Genomic DNA, 15,356 nt, shown 5'->3' on the forward strand with positions numbered 1-15,356 from the left:
GGTTCCTGCCATGGAAGGTCCTGTGTACGTGAGGAAGAGACAGAGGAAGAAGAAGATCCTCTGTTGGGCCAAAATAGGAAACCTCTTAATGGGCCAGCAAGAGTTTCCAAATAAAAGTGATTCCTTTCCTATTTTTAAAACCGGAAAGTAAATGATTAAAAAGGAAACAAAATAAATTCGGAATAAATAGTTTTTATATACTCAAATTATCAGAAAAATAAAATCTAAATGATGGGCATTATTCCATGACAAAAATAAAAACTAAAGAAAATGTTTTTTCAAGAAATCCCTAAAAGCTTTATTTGTTTTTTCAATTATTTACTCAATATAAATTTTGTTTTTCTTGGCTCAAAATATTTAAAAAATGCCCCTAGTTTTGGAGGGTCATATTCCTCCTCTCTTTTCTGTTTGACAGAATATATTTCTCACCATTTCTTGAGTGAAGAAAAGGAGAAGAGAATTGCAAATCAAAACCGAAAGATATTCAAATGCGAGCTCCATCCAAATTCTTTATAGTTGAAGAAGTCATGTCATCTTCTCTCATTGATTTTAAATGGATGAATTTGAATTTACCGGCGAAGGGGAAAGTCATTTGATTCCCTCTCATTCAAAAGTTTTTGAAAAGTTTCAAACACCACTTAGGTTTAAATCAATCAAACAAACAAACAATCATTCTAACAATTATATTAACATTCCAAAATTTGGGATGTTACAAACCTACCACACTTAAAATGAATCTCGTCCTCGAGATTCGAAGAGGCTAGAAAGAAAGGTTAGGGTTTGGGGGTCTTCTAACAAATCCAACCTCCGGCGAAGTGGGATGCTACCACACTTAAAATGAAGATTGCTGGTCCCTTAAAACTTTAACAATCTCCTGGAGTTTTAGCATCTGACTCCTCACAGTCTTCATATCTTCCGCTATATTCATAATGTCTCCATCAAAACGAGGGTTATTCTGTTGATATAAGCTTCTTCCCTTACTGGGTCTTCTTAACTGACAGTCTCGCGGTTAATTATAAATAACCTATCGATGATTCTCATGGTGGTCTACCATTTGTGGTTATCCTGCAGAGAGAGGGATCTTGGTTTCATCCTCACCGTAAAATTTCTTACGCGTGACAACAAGTGCCATGTACATGGGCTTTTCTTATACCATTCTAAGGCTTAAACAAAGGCTTCAAAGAACGTCGTGTCTCTCTATGGGTAAGTCTCTCAAATTTACCATACCGAATAGCAAGATAGATGATAAGAGTAAGTCGTCATGGTGATCAATCCATTCCGCACCCAAATCATTTCTCTGTGTAAGGTTTAGCGAATCTCGCATTCTAACACTTGGGCATCCTCACAAGCATTGCAGAATTTCTCTTGTCCACGAATGAAGTTCGTGTAATCCATCGGTTCTGCAAGCTAAACAAAACATCTAACGTATCTTCACAACTCTCAGGTTTTCGTATGCTCCTAAGAAAACGTTTGTTGATACAAGTTTCCTTCTCCAAAAGATAGTACTTGATCCTTATTAGTCCCGGGGTCTGTGGGTTGCAGGCCCACTTTTACTCATACTTGGAATTACTCCGCCTTTAAATCCTATAGTATTTCCTCCATCGTACTCTTGGGGTAACCATCATATAATAAAAATCCTCAGACTTATTTTTGGTTCACACGCCACTCAGTGGGATACCATAAGAAGGTATTGCTTCATCGATAAATCATTTTTATTTCATACTCAATCCTATATTACATCCTCAAAACTCCAAATTCAAAAAAATAACTTTATTACAAATGCTGACATCCACATTGTTCAGTATGGTCAAGCATTTTTGCCAACTTTATGCATTTCTCTCCCTTGGAGATACTTTAGTTCCACAGGAACTTTCCTCCTCATGGTGGCCATGAGCTTCATTTCCATCATCTCCGTATGCACTTCACTCAAGTATTCCTGGGTATGACGGAGTCTTGCTTCAAGTATTTCTCCCATCTGACATATGGCTTCCATGGCAGCTTCACGAACAACATCAAAGAAGGTTGCTCGTGGTACACGTGAAATGAAAAAGTATTGCTCCATAGTCTTTGGACAAACTCCTTTCACATGGTGGAGGTGTACTTCCACATACCAAAGTACCACTCCATTTTCCATGAAGGGGTAGCATTTGTAGACTGCATCTCCTTCAAGATGAATGTGCTTCATCATGTCCTTCATGATTTTTGGGTAATCATGATCACTGGTCAGGGTCATGATCATTTCTGGGCCCTTGAGGAATGACTCGTAAAGAGTTGGCATCTGCAGGTGTCAGTAAATAGGTACTCAGGGGAATATATGTGTCTCCTTGGTAATTATGGTACATTCCTACTTAGTGGATCCCATGTGTTTATCGATTACTACCACACTTAAAATGGATTATACCCATGCCTGCATAGACCATATTTTCTCATATCCTCATAAATGTTCAGAGATCTTTGTTCGTAAAGAAACAACGCATACAGTTTCAACATCGGCAATCATGAGACAATAAATTCCATTGATTCATGAAGTTATTACAATCTCAGAGACTTCTATTACTAAAAATTCAACTCCATGGTCTCATGAAAAACAAGAGTGCTTCAGATTACACTAATTGCCGCGGTCAAAACTTAACTACTCCATTTTAGCTTTCTTCCTACATGGACAATCATTAGCAAAATGTCATGCTTCCTTGCAACGAAAGCAAATGAGTTCTGACAAGTCTCGAGGCGTCTTAGTGTTTGCTTTTGCTCCTTGGGTTTCCGGCTTCCTTCCTGAGCACATGTATTTGTGGTGGCCAAATTCCATATACTTGTAACATCTGACATGACTCAGGTCTTTATCTGCAGAGATTTGGCTCTTCCGAGGGTACTTTTTCTTCTTTCCGGACTCCTTTATTTTGGCCAGTTCTTCTATTTCAAGTGGATCAAACTCAACCTTTTCCGTCGGGAAGTTTCCTAGATACTCTTGGCTTCCCTTCGTGCATTTCTGTGAATAATGTCCTTCTTCCCCACATGAGTAACACGCATTGGAGAAAAATCTGGTCAGACCTTGTTCATCAGGGTCTTCTATATTTTCGTTCATCACAGGTTCTTCTAGAATCTTCTCCTTGAGGGTTTCCTTGATTGCATATTTCTATTGCTTGACAAATTGTTGCACCTTGGGGTAAATGTGACACTGAGCTGGGTAGTGGGTGGTTCCTTCACAAAGGAAACAAGTCACCTGACTACTGGGCACTCCTCAGCTAGGTGATTCTCTTCAGAATGAGTGCATCCATCCTTGTGTTCTTCCTGGGTATGTCCTATTTCTCCACAGATCTAGCATGCACAAGTATTCTCCTTCGGATTATCATAGCACTTCTGAATAAGTCGGGATCTTAACAGAGTGTTCTTGAATTCGTCCCAAGTTTCTGCTCCACTAAATCCTTGTATGGCATGGTGCATTTTCCACCAGATAGCAGCACTTTGGGTAAAGTGCTTGAGAGCGTGTTCCACTTCATACTTCCTTGAGATCAAGTTGCTCCCGAAGTGGTTCTCCATGTTCTGAATCCATATTTCAGCCTCCAGCTGGGTCATTGGTCCAGAGACTACAAGTCTAGCTTCATACTCCATCTGGTAGGGTTGAGGTTTTGGGGATGAGACGGGTAAGAGAGGGAGGGAGATACACACAATACAGACTATATTTTTGAGAATAGGTTTTATTTGTGGCTGTCGGAAAACACACACCAATGACGACTCACAAATCATCGTATCTAACGTGGGTATATAAAAGGGGTTTGGACTTCTAATATTCATATAATTATTCGAACACTTCAGGGTCTTCGACTTCTTCGGGTCTTGAGAGTCTTTTGTTGGTGTAGCTTCAATTCTTCAAACGCGTGGTGAAATCCTCTTTACTTTTAAGTAGAACTCCGTTGATTCTTCATGAGGTCAAAGGGGTAAGGGGATTGTATAACTATTTGAGGTGAGAGAGAACATTTGATGAAATCTGAAGAGATGAGGAGTGAAAGGTGTTCTTGAAAATAAGATTATTGAGAGATCCTATCCTAAGAAGTTTCCACTTTCTAGGGTCACGTCCTACAGTCAACATGTGCTCTGATACCATTTTTGTAGAGACCCGACTCAAAACGAGTCAAGCCTCTGTGTATCTGTACCATCCCTGGATCAGTATGCTGGCACACACAGTACATCAATGTATATATCAAAGTGCAATCACATGTAAATAACGTCAAACTGATATATACCTTAAAAACTCAGCGGAAACAGTCAAGGGAGTGGAGTCCCAATAAACACCAACGGCAAGTTGAGTGTAGACCATAACCCTGAATCGTACTCTTACTCGTCGAAGAAAAATATTTGCAACATAAGACGTTGCAGCCGTGTAGGTCAGCATATTGAATATGCCGGCAAGTCACATAAGAGAGAGGTGAAAAGTAATCATCTATTCTATATGCATATATGGCATGTGGGGCTGTAAGTTTTTAGCGGAAAAGCAAAGTTTTCTCCTACAACAATAGAGGGGATAAAAGCAAAATATTACTATGTTGTTGGTTGTTAATGAGATGGTTCCGCCAACCAGTTCTCATACCCAAGTTAACAATATTACCCCCATCAAATATATATAATGGTGTTGAGAATTTCAGATAACTTCAGTTCCTTTGGCTCAAATTGTCCATGACCGTGGACACGGCTAATCGATTAGGTTATGACTCTGCAGAGTTTTGCACACGTTCCCCACAAGATTTGATCGCCTCTGTGTATGTCCTCGCACTTCAGGGTGTTTGAAGACCGGATGATCAAAACATGGTCTTTCAACGGGTCGCTCTGATCCCCTATCAGTGCCCATCCAATCCTACCATTCTTCTACATCTGCTAGCACCCCCTGTTTAGAGTTGCCACGTTGTCCAACCAAGGCAGAGCCCATAATGACTTGTGGCTGTGCAGGTAAGCCTTGGGTCTTGAAAATATCCGTCCGTCTCTTTGCGCCTGGGTGAAGCTTTCCGCAAGATGTCATGGCATGTCTCCATGCATCTCGGGTCGTCCACTAGTTTCTCTAGGGAGCCCATCAAAACCGTCCTTGACCCAGAGTTGCATTTGCTTCACGAGGTCTTGAAAAGTCTTGACTTAACCGGCCTTGGTTATTAAATTATTCTCGCATCACTCCTGATAAACTCTCAACCAGAACCCCGTCTACGCAAGCATAGCATAATATAATTTGTTGTCCCAGGCCAAGTAAAGGGTTGTTCGGGTGCCTACCACATGATACTACATTAGGTAACCATAATTTTTCCAGTACCTAGTCAGCATGCAAATGGGTATAGAATGGTAGAACTACGATGCATAAAACATAGGTGATACATGCTCAAATGACTTGCGTAGTGATGTTGACGAAGAATAATTATCGTTCTCGAGAAATAACTTGATAGATTACTCGTCACTCTCCGATGAAATCTATATAACAAACATATCATTCACGTAAGCACTCACCCTAGTAATCAAAACAATAAGAGAGAGCGAATAAGAATCCAAAGGAAACTTCAAAGAAAACTAGGGAGTCTTCAACTACATCGAACACTAAATAGTTTTTTTTGTTCTAACTGAAAACATTAAAATAACAGAGAACTAAGAAATAAATTTAAGTAAGATAAAATAAAGTACTTTTCACAAAACTATTTGAAAGTATTTTCAAATGGGAGTTGAAACAGTAGAGAAATCAATTGCAAGTTATTAGAGAACTAGAATTGATTTCATGATAACAAACAAAAATAAAAATAAAAACTTGTTGAACCCCTACTGTTTAACTAACAGAAACCAAACATAAACTTTCTGAAAGTTGATAGAGAACAATTTTAAAACAACTAAAGCAAGGGAAATACTCATAATCCTAAAAGAAGTGAAACAGAAACTGTTTCACATGAAATAATGAGTTACAGTACTCAAATAATTATGAACCTTTTACCACTGATAAATAAGATCACTAGTGATCAGTAGCAAAAGGAATTAATTTAAAAGCTATTTTTAAACTCCCGGAATAAGCAAAACAAGCTTTAATTCAAATCTGATCTAACTCAATTTTTATAAATCCAAACATAGACAAATTACATATTTTCGGAAACTACAGGCAAATTGTGATCTAACGCAAAAAGAATCAGCATCATTGGACTTCTAGATCAAAAGTTATAAAGACAACAAAAACGGGACTAAATATGTTACAGAATTAAACTGAAAACGAAAACGGCAACGTGGCAAGATCTGATTGGCTAATATGTGTGCACGTTTTTGGCTATCTAGCAAATGTACGTAAACTAACCAATCCACGTCGGCTAAAAATAAAAACCACCGGTTCTTTTACAAGAACCGTTGGGGTAAGTTTCGTTTAATGCGATCTGTTGGATCTAGATTTAACAGTAGACTAACAAAACAAAACAAAAACAATACAAAAAAAATAAAAAAAGGAAGGAGGAGTTACCTCCCGTGGCTGAACGAAGCAGGGGCTGCCCCTGGCGATGGTGAGCTGCGTCGGCGAAGGGGAGAGGGCACTCCGGCGAGGGGGAGATCTCCGACGGGGGAGGTGCCGGTGGAGGAGGGGGGCGCTCCTGGGAGGGGGCGGGGGAGTCCCTGGGCTCCTCGCGTTGCTCCTGCTCGGTGGTTCCAGGGAGCCAGCGGTGGCCTGCATGGCGACGGGGTGGGGTGGGGCGGCGGAGGAGGGGCCGAAGGTGTGGGGAGTGGTGGGGGAGGTGCGGCAGGGGTGCCAGGGGGGCGAGGTGGGGCTGGGGCGAGGCAGGGAGTCCGATGGGGCTCTCCCGGGGATGAACTCCGGCGAGGTGGCACGAGATCTAGAGGCGAGGAGAGTGCGGGGTTTCGAGGGGAATGGACGAGGAGGCCATGGGGGTTATTATCTAGGCGACGGGAGGCGAGGGGAGGGAAAGAGCTTCGTGAATTCCAGAAGAGGAGGATTTCTTGGTTCCTGCCATGGAAGGTCCTGTGTACGTGAGGAAGAGACAGAGGAAGAAGAAGATCCTTTGTTGGGCCAAAATAGGAAACCTCTTAATGGGCGAGCAGGAGTTTCCAAATAAAAGTGATTCCTTTCCTATTTTTAAAACCGGGAAGTAAACGATTAAAAAGGAAACCAAATAAATTCGGAATAAATAGTTTTTATATACTAAAATTATCATAAAAATAAATCTAAATGATGGGCATTATTCCACGACCGAAATAAAAACTTAAAAAAAATGTTTTTTCAGAAAATCCCTAAAAGCTTTATTTCTTTTTGCAATTATTTACTCAATATAAATTTTGTTTTTCTTGGCTCAAAATATTTCAAAAATGCCCCTAGTTTTGGAGGGTCATATTCCTCCTCTCTTTTCTGTTTGACAGAATATATTTCTTGGCATTTCTTGAGTGGAGAAAAGAAGAATAGAATTGCAAATCAAAATCGAAAGAAATTCAAATGCCAGCTCCATTCAAATTCTTTATAGTTGAAGAAGTCATGTCATCTTCTCTCATTGATTTTAAATGGATGAATTTGAATTCACCGGAGAAGGGGAAAGTCATTTGATTACCTCTCATTCGAAAGTTTTTGGAAAGTTTCAAACACCACTCAGGTTTCAATCACTCAAACAAACAATCAATCATTCTAACAATTATATTAACATTCCAAAATTTGGGATGTTATAGTGTGTCCGAATCATGTTTGCAATATCTACCTTTTACGATTATGAAATCTGGCTGATGGACGTCAAAACGGCGTTCCTTAGCGGTTTTCTTAAGGAAGAGTTGTATATGATGCAACCCAAAGGTTTTGTCGATCCAAAGAATGCTAACAAAGTATGCAATCTCCAACGATCCATTTATGGACTGGTGCAAGCATCTCGGAGTTGGAATAAGCGCTTTGATGAGGTGATCAAAGCATTTGGGTTTATACAAGTGGTTGGAGAATCTTGTATTTACAAGAAAGTAGTGGGAGCTCTGTGGAATTTCTAATATTATATGTGGACGACATATTGCTGATTGGAAACAACGTGGAGCTTTTGGAGAGCATAAAGGATTACTTGAATAAAAGTTTCTCTATGAAGGACCTAGGAGAAGCTACTTACATTCTAGGCATTAAGATCTATAGGGATAGATCGAAACGCGTGATAGGACGTTCATAAAGCACATACCTTGATAAAGTTTTGAAGAAGTTCAAAATGGATCAGTCCAAGAAAGGGTTCTTGCCAGTATTACAAGGTATAAAATAGAGAACAAATGAATTTCGTCCCCTACGCTTCAGCCGTAGGTTCTATCATGTATGCAATGATGTGCACTAGACCAGATGCCAGCTTGGCCATAAGCATGGCAAACAGGTTTCAGAGTAATCTAGGAGTGGATCACTGGACGGCGGTCAAGAATATTCTTAAGTACCTGAAAAGGACTAAGGAAATGTTTCTCGTGTATGGAGGTGACAAAGAGCTCGTCGTAAAAGGTTATGTCAACGCAAGTTTTGACACCGATCCGGATGACTCTAAGTCTCAAACCGGATACATATTTATTCTTAATGGGGATGCGGTAAGCTGGTGCAGTTCCAAGCAGAGCGCCCTAACAAATTCTACATGTGAAGCGGAGTATATGGCTGCCTCGGAGGCAGCAAAGGAGGGTGTCTGGATGAAGCAGTTCATGACAGATTTCGGAGTTGTGCCGAGCGCACTAGATCCATTAACTCTATCATGTGACAACACTAGTGCCATTGCCTTAGCAAAGGAACCAAGGTTTCACAAGAAGACCAGACACATCAAACGATGCTTCAACCTCATCCGCGACTACGTCGAAGGAGAGGACGCGAATATTTGCAAAATGCACACGGATCTGAATGTAGCAGACCTGCTGACTAGACCTCTTCCACGGGCAAAACATGATCAACACCACAACTGTATGGGTGATGGATTTATTACAATGTAAATCGCATGGTGATGTGAGGACTAGATTATTGACTCTAGTGCAAGTGGGAGACTGTTGGGAATATGCCCTAGAGGCAATGATAAATAGTTATTATTATATTTCCTATTTAAAGATAATCGTTTATTATCCATGCTATAATTGTATTGAATGAAAACATAGATACATGTGTGGATACATAGACAAAACAATGTCCCTAGTAAGCCTCTAGTTGGCTAGCCACTTGATCAATGATGGTCAAGGTTTTCTGACTATGAGCAAGTGTTGTCACTTGATAACTCGATCGCATCATTAGGAGAATCATGTGATGGACTATACCCAAACTATGAACGTAGCATATTGATTGTGTCATTTTATTGCTATATTTTTTTGTGTGTCAAGTATTTGTTCCTATGACCATGAGATCATATAGCTCACTGGCACCGGAGGAATGCCTTGTGTGCATCAAACGTCACAACGTAACTGGGTGACTATAAAGGTGCTCTACAGGTATGTCCGAAGGTGTCCGTTGAGGTAGTATGGATCAAGACAGGGATTTTTCACTCCGTGTGACAGAGAGGTATCTCGAGGACACTCGGTAATACAACATCACACACAAGCCTTGCAAGCAATGTGACTAAGTGTAAGTCACGGGATCTTGTATTACGGAACGAGTAAAGAGACTTGCCGGTAACGAGATTGAAATAGGTATGCGGATACCGACGATCAAATCTCGGGCAAGTAACATACCGAAGGACAAAGGGAATGACAAACGGGAGTATATGAATCCTTGACACTGAGGTTCAACCGATAAGATCTTCACAGAATATGTAGGATCCAATATGGGCATCCTGGTCCTGCTATTGGATATTGACCGAGGAGTACCTCGGGGCATGTGTATATAGTTCTCAAATCCGCAGGGTCTGCACACTCAAGGTTCGACAATGTTTTAGTATAGTTGAGTTATATGCGTGGTTACCGAATGTTGTTCGGAGTCTCTAATGAGATCACACACGTCACGAGGGTTTCCGGAATGGTCCGGAGACGAAGATTGATATATAGATGACTTCATTTGGTTACCGAAAGTTTTCGGGCATTACCGGGAATGTACCGGGAGTGACGAATGGGTTCCGGATGCTCACCGGGAGGGGGCAACCCACCCGGGGGAAGCCCAAAGGCCCTGGGGGTGGCGCACCAGCCCTTAGTGGGCTGGTGGGACAGCCCAAGAGGGTTTATGCGCCAAGGATAAGAAAACCAAAGAGAAAGGAAAAAAAGAAAGGTGGGAAGGAAGAGAAGGACTCCACTTTCCAATCCTAATTGGACTAGTATTGGAGTAGGACTCTTCCTCCTCCCTAGCCGGCACACCCTCCCTCTTATATATAGTGGTGATTTAGGGCTGATTTGAGACAACTTTTCCCACGTGCAACTCAGATCTAGAGACCATAGTTTTACATCTAGATCGTATTTCTGCGGAGCTCGGGCGGAGCCCTGCAGGAGTAGGTACTTCACCACCACCAGAGCGTCGTCACCCTGCCGGAGAACACATCTACTTCTCCGTCTTGCCTGCTGGATCAAGAAGGCTGAGATCATCGTCGAGCTGTACGTGTGCTGAACGCGGAGGTGTGGTCCGTTCGGCACTAGATCGGAGCGGATCATGGGACAGATCGTGGGACGGTTCGCGGGGCGGATCGAGGGACGTGAGGACGTTCCACTACATCAACCGCGTTTCTTAACACTTCCTGCTGTGCGATCTACAAGGGTACGTACATCCAAATCTCCTCTCGTAGATGGACATCACCATGATAGGTCTTCGTGCGCATAGGAAGTTTCCCAAGCGAGGTTCCCCAACAACAACAATAACAACAACAACAACAACAACAACAACAACAACTACTACTACTACTACTACTACAACAACAACAACAAAACAACAGCAACAAAAACAACAACAACAACCAGAAAAACAACAACATCAACAAAACAACAACAACAACAACAACAACAAATACAGAAACATCATCATCATCAACAACAACAACAACAAGAAGAACAACAAAAACACCACCACCACCACCACCACCTCCACCAACGATAACATCATCATCAACAACAACATAACAACAACAACAACAACAACGACGACTCCTCCAGGGATTTTCTTCCCCTTATTCTCTCTCTCCCTTCCTTAGCTCGCCCTCCTCCTAGCCTATAAATACTCCCCACCCCTAGCCGACCCCGTTCCCAACCCTAAACTCGTCGGACCACCACCGCCCTAGCCTCTATAGCGCTGCCGCCGGTGCAAAGCTACTGCCACCTTCGGCACCGCCCTGGAGCGCCCCCCCCCCACCCGAGCCCCCTTCGCTCCACCATCGCCTCCCCTCGGAGGAGGACCCCTGCCGCCGCCTCCCCGAAGTCTCCACTGCCCCGGAGCTCCCTCCCTCGCCGGCCATCTCCTTCCCGCCGGAGTAGCCACGACCAGCACGGTATTTCCTCTCCCACCTCTCTGTTTTTCTCTTCTTTGATTAGTAGCCCTTAGATCTTCATGCAACGGTGTAGATTAGATTCTTAGGTAACCCTTCGGTCTATATCAGAAAACCAGCGGTTTATTTTTTTCACTTATGATTTAGCCAGCAGCTTTTGCTTAGCTTAGGCCGTTTGCTCCAAACCATGAAACAAACACCCCTCCCAGCCAACAGTAGCTTGCCACGTGTACCCCATTAGTTAGCTAGTTAGCCCTATATTTTTCTGCCTATTTACAAAAAACAGAAACTTTCTATTTTGTTTTGGCCACAACAATTGATCCCTAAGTCCAATGACATTGATTATTTTTCTAGTAGCTCACAAATTTCCTGTAGTTTTTAAAAACATATAATTTGCCTATGTTTGAAATTTTCAAATATAAGTTAGATCAGATTTAGTTTAAACCTTGTTCTGCCTATTCCAGGATTTTGAAAAATGATTTTGAGTTGATTCTTTTTGCTACTGCTTTCTAGTGATAAAATCTTACTGTGGCAGAAGTTTCAGAATTTTTAAAGTATTTTTACTGGTGTTTTCAACAGAAACAAGTTTCTGCCATACCGGCGCGCGATAAATTCCTTTGCGTAGTCTTTAGCAAATCATTACTTGTGTTGTTATTTATACTTGTTGCATGATTGAAGTGCTTATGGTGTGCTTTGTGTTTGTATCGGTAGATCATCCGGAGTGCGAAGCGTGTTACTTAGAAGCGCTCGAGCAAGACAACTATCATCAAGGCAAGTCATTTTGATCATGTTATTTTACCTATGTTTTCGATGCATGGTAGATCACCTTTCTTTGCCCAATTGCATGCTGCCTAGGTACTTGGAAACTTTAGCATAAGTTGTAGTATCATGTGGTAGAAACACATCAACCCCGATACTTGGCCCCGGGACGACAATTTCTTAATGCTATGCTTGAGTAGACGGGTTATCGGTTGAGTGTATTCCACGAGTGATGCGAGGTTGATATAATAATAAAGAACGGCTAAGACAAGATTTTCAAGACCTCGGACGCAATGCAACTCTGGGTGAAGGACGGTTGATCGGCTCCCTGGAGAACCCAGGGGATGCCCGGGATGCTGGAGAGGCCATGTCATCCTGCGGAAAGCTTCACCCAGGCTCGAAGAGATGGACGGAGACTTCAAGACTCAAGGCTTACCTGCACAGCCACAAGTCATTATGGGCTCTGGCTTGGTTGGACAACGCGGCGACTCTGGACAGGCGGTGCTAGCAGATGTAGACGAACGGTAGGAATGGATGGGCACCGACAGGGATTCAGAGGGACCCGTTGAAAGACCATGTTTTGATCATCCGGTCTTCAAACACCCTGAAGTACGAGGACATACACGAAGGCGATCAAATCTTGTGGGAACGTGTCCAAAACTCTGCAGAGTGCCCAACCTAATCGATTAGCCGTGTCCACGGTCATGGACAAATTGAGCCGAAGGCATTGAATTTCCCGTGAACTCTCGACACAACTTAATAATATTGTGGGTGTTAACAACTATTCGGGTACGAGAATTGGTTGGCGGAACCATCTTGTTAACAACAAACATTGTAGTAGTATTTTGCTTTCAACCCCTTTTGTTGTAGGATAAAACTGGCTTTATGCAAAACTTAGCTCCACCCGCCAAATATGCATGTAGAGATAGTTGATTATTATTTTACCCCCTCTCTTTGATGACTTGCCGGCATATTCAATATGCTGACCTACACGGCTACAACGTATCATGTTGCAGAGTACTTTCCGACCAGGAGTGAGGCTACGATCTACGCTCAGCGACATGCCCTTGGAGTCGGATGGACTTGTCTACCTGATGCTTCCGCTAGTCTTCGTTAGATAATCTCATGAGTTGGCATTCAGCCACTTTATTATAATCCTTTATTGTAATAAAGTACTCTTTATGAGATGCGATTAATAAAGTTGTGTGATTGAACTCTTGAATATATACATTATGTACTGTGTGTGTACCAGCATGATCTTGGGATGGTACGGAAACACCAGAGGCTTGACTCGTCTTGAGTCGGGTCGCTACAGAAATGGTATTCAGAGCACACGCTGACCTTAGGATATAACCTCTAGTAATGGAAAAGCCTTAGGAAGAAAACTATTTTCTCTTATGTCTATAAATCTTCTATTTTCTCTTCTGATCATTTCTGACTTCTCTCCGATTTTCCAATGTTTAGATGGCCACCTTCGTCCTTGTTAAGTTCACGGAGTTTTGCCAGCCCGACACCAGTATGCCGTTCGGAAAGGAGCTGGTGCAGATCACCAAGGATTTGAGGATTTCTCTGCCGACTATCATAGGGAAGCCAACTTCGTCTTACCCGGAGGATTCACGCTACACGATCGAGGTGCACATTCCTGGAAGGACATTCCAGCCCCGCACTGAGCCGATGGATTTCAAGTTCATCGCACCCAACTGGATTCTCGGAAGAGACATGGCGATCCATTGTGCACTCGGACGTATCAAGGAAGAATACAAAGGCTGCCCTATTTCTCCAGACCTATTCACCGTATCCCCGAGAAACGAAGACGGAGAAATCATCTCAAGCAAGACCAAGGACGCTCTCTTGTCTTATGCTCAGACCTTGGAGAAGTACAACGGGACACTGGAGCATCACGTGATCAAGGACGCCAGGAAGATCAAGCGACTGTCACTCCGCGAGCTTGAACTAGAAGAAGCAGCCCGGGAAGCCCACTATGAACATGAACTGGAGGTGAAGGACTTTCTGGAGCGGATTGAGAAGCTGAAGACTCGAGTTGCATACCTGGAGGAGGAACTGGACATGAGCGAGAACCTTCACCCCGAAGGAGACGTAGCCCCCTTAATCAGCAATGACGAGGACTATGAAGAAAGCTCCACCGAAGGACCCGCCACCATGCTTTTCTGAGGAGGACAGTTAGACTAGACCACCAAATTGACTTTATCGTTTTACGCTTTAGGCCGATGTTTAGGATTATCGAATTTTGTATCCCCGTGTGAACCTTTGTGATGATATTGAATAATAATGTGTGGTGTGATGCTTGTGTGTTGCATTCATATGGGTAGTGTAATTCCTCTTAGACCATTGTTCTATGCTAATCTCACCCTTCTACAAACATCACATGCCTCCGAGACGCGCCCCTGAGTCCAACTTTCCGCCAGAACTCACCCAGTTGATCCAGCAACAAAACACCCTGATGCAGCTGATCATCCAGAACCAGAACAATAACAACAACCGTCCCCCACCCCAGGCCGACAATCTCACCCGTTTTCTGAGGTTGAACCCTCCAACTTTCTCCAGCAGCATTGAGCCCATTGTGGCAGATGATTGGCTCCACAAGATGGAGCGTGAACTTATCACTGCTGGTTGTACTGAAGCTGAGAAGGTGCATTTTGCCACGCATCAACTTGAAGGCCCTGCAGCTGCTTGGTGGGAGAACTACACCACCACTTATCCCATTGCTGGAGTCACTTGGGAGCAATTTAAGCAAGCCTTCTACACCGCACATGTCTCAGCTGGTGCAATGAGTCTGAAGAAGCATGAGTTTCGCAACTTACGCCAAGGGAATCGCTCTGTGTCCCAGTACGTCGATGAATTCAGCATGCTCGCCCGTTATGCACCTGGAGATGTGGCCGATGATGCGGCCAAGCAGGAAAAGTTCTTGCAAGGACTCAATGATGAGCTAAGCATTCGGTTGACTGTAGCCACCTTCAACAACTACCAGGAGCTGGTTGATAAGGCCCTCATCTTGGAAGGGAAACACCAGCAGATGGAGAACCGCAAGCGGAAGTATGGGGTTGGAAAGTTCAACTCCGGCACTTAGCAGAAGCCTCGCTACAACCCTTATCCAGGAAATACCGGGACTGGATCCGGTAAGATTGGAGGACACGTTCAGCATAACCACCCAGTGCACAACCATGGAGGCCACAACCATGGAGGAAA

The sequence above is a fragment of the Hordeum vulgare genome, chromosome 7H (genome assembly GCF_904849725.1).
Source record: "Hordeum vulgare subsp. vulgare chromosome 7H, MorexV3_pseudomolecules_assembly, whole genome shotgun sequence".
In the NCBI taxonomy this organism is placed as follows: Eukaryota; Viridiplantae; Streptophyta; class Magnoliopsida; order Poales; family Poaceae; genus Hordeum; species Hordeum vulgare.